Below are 6,000 nucleotides of genomic sequence, written 5' to 3'. Positions count from 1 at the left end.
TGGAAATATGTGGATCTCAGCTGTCCGTCAGCAAATTACACTTAGGCTACATGCATGCTGAAGAATGAACAAGGAAATCGATCGTAATGAAAAAACGGAGACATTATTATTCTGTCGCAGACATGGGAATTAATTGGACATGGGCATGCAATGCCAAGCCAGGACTTAAACGCGCAGCTGATGGGGTGTAAAATAGACCAGAAGCGAAAAGCCAAAGACATGATCTGATATGTAGGCCTTCATTTTTACGTTTAGCTGTAATGACATTCAGGAAATATTTTCTGCCTTACAAAAACAGATAGAACAACCTGTAGCCTACCTCAGTTTGTGGCGGTCGGGCATCAGTTCAGAAAGTTTAATAGGTTACATGCACATATGCACGAGTTCCAATAAATCACAAAAGTGGAGGAGTTGCAATAAAAACCCTTTACTTAACGTCGTGGCTACAACATTATCACCCCGAAAATGGTGAAGGTTGTTTTGAATAGGCATACTTTGGGTGGCTGTTAGGATGACTGGAACAGCAGTCTTTAGTCTGATGAGCCTACTTGTGCATGGTGCAACGAGGTGTTTTTGGTTTTGGTTACCGTCCGTGGAGACAACATGATGATCCTCATACTGATTAATTAATTACCTGCTTTTGTTTGTAAGTTCACCGATATGAGAACATGCTCTGGGCAGCTGGTCATATTTTGTCACAATTAATGTAGGATGTTTATGTAGTGGAACTGTGAATGAATTTCGATTTGAACTCATGCTGACGGTAAGGAACATCAACAAAGCATATCGTGTAACATGTTCAAAATGCGAGCCAAGCGAGCATCAAATGCAATATCACATTTTACCTCAGAGTGGCGCTTGACCTTACTACAGCCCTTTGATGCGCGTAAAGGAAAACGCGCGTAAGTGCACGGGAGAATACGCTTAGGATTCATTTACATGCAAAGCTCCCTGATTTTGGCCTGACCCCACCCAAAGTGTGCAACTGGTAAAATCGCGCGTAAACCCCGCTTAATCACAGACTTGAGAAACCATGGAGGCGCTGTTGCGCGCTTTTTTTGACTTAAGCGGGTGGGAGAATTCCGCCCTATATGAATTTGATAGCCTAGCAACCAATTGGAAAAGGTATTTCTCAAAAATATGTCTTTAATGACAGGTTAAAGTTAGGGAATGTTTTGGTCAGGGCACAACTTAAATTGCTATAGCATTATTTTGTTTAGGATTAGCAATTGGTATGTATTTTCTAATGATAGAGTTACACAGTGCTGTGGTAATAGCCTATAGAAAGCACTTCCGTGTGCCCATCACGGAAAACAATTCTGTGTCCAGGAGCACGGAAAACAATTCCGTGTCCAGGAGCATGGAATTTTGGCAAAATCCGTGCTCCTGGACACGGATTTCGTGTCCTTAACATCTGTGTCCAGGAGCACGGAATTTTTGGAGATCAGGCTGTTTAACCCCTTAGCACAGAGCCTATGTTATAACCTTACTGTCACCAAAATTGTAATGGCTTTGTCTTAAAGGGTTTATGAAACGAAAACAAAGTAAAGGAATTTGACCATTTCCAGGACAGATTCTGAAAGTTCTAAGCCTTGTGAATAAAATGGGATATTGTCTGGGTGATATTTTGTCCTAAAAGTCATGTTAAAACGTTCCCAAAAAGTGTTTTTTTCGTGACATGCAAATTTTATGCAAATGATATGCGTGACATAGAAGGGGTGAGTTCACCTCATTCCACCTTGTTCAGATCAATGGCGGCTAGTACCAAAACAAAGCGCAGTGTCAAGCAGTGTGTTGCTGGAGGGCAGAACGGTGCCAGCTGCAAAAATGGCTACTTGACAGAAGGAATATCTTTGCACAAGTTCCCTTCTGTGAAGAATGATGGAACTGTGGCCGACAAGGAGAAGGCTAAATCAAGCTAGGGCTCTGTGGATCCAATGCGTGGTTTTGAAGCAAGCTCGTGGTCACTGTTGTGCTCGGCACATTTCCACCCCTTGTGCTTCACCACAAATGTGGAGGTCGCGGGCATGGTTGGACTGAAGAGAATGCTATTGCCTCAAGCAGTTCCAGCAATTGACATCGCCGGCGTGCAGACTGAAACTGCCCCTGTAACTACTCGGGCACAAAGACAGGTGAGTACACTGCTTTGCTTTAGGCTACTCGTTTTACCTTGTCCATCTGCTTTGTATGTTGTTTTCAGGAAAGGGTAATGCACATTACATGCCAAACCGATGCGAATGCTCTCGGAATATGCACTTTTTGTTGATTGCCATTCAACTGGTCAATAAATTGGTTTTGGGAGGATATCCGCGCATCAGCGTGGTGCTCTCGGTCGAGGACAGCCAACTCACAGACTGGGCTACTCAGGGCTTTTTCTGAACGGGGAAAGAGGGGCGCTCTACCCTCATACCTCCGTGGGTGCACCCTCATACTTTTATTTATATATATATATATATATTTGAGCGCCCCTAATACATTTCTCATTCATGGGGGGGAACACCCCCCTTCATCCCCTGTAACCTGCCATGATGCTCCCTCATGCCAAAAAGTCCTAGAAAAAGTCCTGCTACTGCTTAGCGAATAAACGGAGATGCATATAGCGTAGGCCTACTTTGAAGCGTTCATTGTTTGTTTTTAGTATTGTGGTGCACGTGTGGCTGACGTTTGGACACACCTCGTCCTCAGAGTCAGGCTGAGGGACACGCGACGCCTGTGACTTTGAGCACAAAAAATAATAATAATGATAAACGCTAAAAATATGCTGAGGACTCAGGCTATATAGGGTGTTTTTCCAACAGCCTAATACCTCCGTTTTTTCTCTAGTTGATGATATTTTTGCATGTAGCCTACATGCATTTCAATCACACTCTATCGCGCAATTGAATCAAAATGCCCCCCATTTGTCAACAAATACACACGCCATGTCATCTTTGGGTCATGGCAAAGCGCCTTTAGCAACCGTAACCATAAACATAAGAACTGTCAGGCTATGTCAACAATCGTCACTTCGCCTGTCAGACATGTCACTTTCTGCAGATGTATCAGAGCCTCTGAATTAGATTTGTGCTGCTGTTTTTTTTTTTCTCATGAGGTTGGATGTGTGGTTTTTCGACACGCTGATGTTTGTATCAGAATTTTGGTTCCTTTATAAGATGTGGGTCCATGAAATGTGTGTTGTTTTCTCAGATCGCCATACTAGCAAACCAGGGACTCTCCTCTTTGATGTCACAGCCCAGCTCATTAGTCAAACCAAATTTCACAGAATTCACACTTTGAGTTGCCATTTTCACAAGTTCCTCCAGGATGATTGGGTTCAAAGTCTCATCGATGCTATCAGAAAAAAACAAGGCTTTAATGGGAATGACCGTTTATTTTCGTTTCATAAACCCTTTAATCTGTTACTAAGGACTTTTGGTAATGTTATAGCAATGTTGTTATGATGTAGTTGAGTATTTTCAGCAAATAGTGAAAGTGAAAGCTCCTTGGGAAACTCCAACTCCCATTGCCATTGTGACACAGCACTCCACAGCACACAAGTGAACACTGCACACAACGAAATTTCATTCATGCCTCACCCGTGCAAGGGGGCAGTCCTCAATGGCGCCCCAGGGGAGTAGTGCGGCGGGACAGTACCATGCTCAGGGTACCTCAGTCATGAAGGAGGATGGGGGAGAGCACTGGTTGATTACTCCCCCGACCAACCTGGCAGGTCGGGAGTTGAACCGGCAAACTTTGGGCTACAAGTCTGGCGCCCTGACCGCTTACCCACCATGACTGCCCTAAATAGTCAATAGTTCCACCGGAAACCCCATCTGCAGTAAGAGATAACCGTATAAATGGCTGTGCAAATGTGGACGTGTGAATGTGAATGAGTTTCAGCATAATCACTTTGCCAGTGTAAAGGGCCATGGCTCTAAAGCAGAGTCGAGATGGGATTTATGCCTGATGGGATCCGGAATGAAGTGCCTCATTCTTTTCAATGGTCTGTTCAAGACAGGGCTCGTTTGAATTCTTCTTTGTATTCAGTGTTGTGGAGATAGCATTTAAGAAGCCAAGTCTGGCTGATTTTGCCCATACAACCGACTTTCCTCCTTCTAAGCCATTCAAACAATTGGTTCATTCACTATGTTGCAACATTGTAGGTACATACAGGCGAATGAAACCTATCAAATGTACAAATGCATTCAATAGTGATTTAGACTATCCATTATGGTAGATGACTACCGGTGCTCCCTTTGATACCCTAGCAAAGGTAATGATGGACCACACTCTGGTGAGCTCCAGTTCATTTCCTCTACGGGAACTAATGTCTTGACCCTGGCCTGCACTTAATTTGAACTCGGATGTGCAGGATACTTGAATGCGTTGTAGACCTATTGTGTACTGTACCACTGTCATCCCTTAGCCAGGACAAAAAAACACACGGATGACCAATGCAACACGAACGCGTCATGGACTTGACAGCGCAGTGTAACAGTGGTTCTTAACTGGAATGGTCTTGAATTGGGAATCCGGTGTCCATTGCATTGTGTGGAGGGTGGGGGGATTAGGGGGGCACGATGACTCCAACTGATGTTTCACTAATGTTTACTATGTTTCACTAATCTGCCTTGGGTGATAGCCATCTCCTATCTATGATACAATAGAAGAAAATATTTTTCTTCTCTCTTGTCTTTTTCTATTCTTTAGCATACACAACTGTCATTCAATGTGCTAATGTGCAATAGAAATAATATTGATAGATTGTTGAAACTGATGTTTCACTAATGGTTGTACAGTATACAACTGAAAGACTGCTGTCAACACGTGACCGGATGGTTAGGCAAAGGAGTTGGAACTTGGGACACAAGATTTGAGGATCAAAGGCTGAACTCCTGTGCCAGAGAGAAGTGCATGAGCGAGTGAATACAGTCAGATCTCACACACGTGCATTTTAGCTGGATGCAGGGTCAAAATATAGGCTCATTCAAGACAAGGCAAATATGAACTGCATACCACTTGACTAGTTAAAGGAAGGGTTGTTGTGGCTTGAAATACTGCTGCAATGAAATGGATCAAAAGGGAGCTCCTCGTTGTGCTGTTTATCTTAGCCTTGTCTTGAGGGAACGAATAGTCTGATCCATGATGAGGTGGCACTGAGTAAGACCATTAACCTGAGGTTGTGCGCCACTCCGCCAGTGGGACACTGTAAGCTCTCTGCAGTAATAGTGGTTGAGAAGACTTTACTACCATAGTACTACACTACTATACGTACAACCAGTACATGCATGCACAATTTTAGTCAATTTTTAATAAATAAATATCGAGTTCGGACAGCGTCTCCGTACCAGATTTTGAGTTTGATACCCCTGTTTTAACAGATTAACCTCACCTGTAGTTCATTCACTGGAAAGATCAATGCAAGTGCAAGAGGAACTTTTTGAGAAAGGTTTCTGGGCAATAATATGATAAGATATTGTTTGGACGCTTTATCACTACAACACTATTACCAACAGAAATTCGACCAACAGCAGATTGAGAGAGAGAGAACTCAGCCAATCAAGATGTTGATTTAATGAATGATTGGATGAGTCAGAATACGGGCAGATGGAAGAGACGGCCACGTCAGACAGATGATACAGATATATACTTTATTTACCCCATGGGATTTCACTTGTACAGTGCATTTCCTGAAAACAATTATCAACTAAGTGACACATTTTTAGTCACTAGATCAGAACTATGTTACACTTCTGGAATCGTTCTCATTTTCTTTTAAACGTTTCGTTTGTTTGTCATCAATTCATTCCTTCATAAACACCAGTACAAAGCAAAGATAGACAACAGCAGGTAACATCTGAATCATTAGGATTCACTCAGCAACCTACTGTCATCTTTCAGAGAGCATCTTGACTTTAAAGACCCAACAGACGACCCCTGCCAAACTTACAAAGTTATGTTCTCATTGTTAAGCAGCTAGCTATTTTTTGTACCATTAACATATCGAGCAGTTACTGATTA

This window comes from Engraulis encrasicolus, chromosome 7 (assembly GCF_034702125.1).
Source record: "Engraulis encrasicolus isolate BLACKSEA-1 chromosome 7, IST_EnEncr_1.0, whole genome shotgun sequence".
NCBI lineage: Eukaryota > Metazoa > Chordata > Actinopteri > Clupeiformes > Engraulidae > Engraulis > Engraulis encrasicolus.
Note: the sequence above shows the minus strand (reverse complement) of the source record.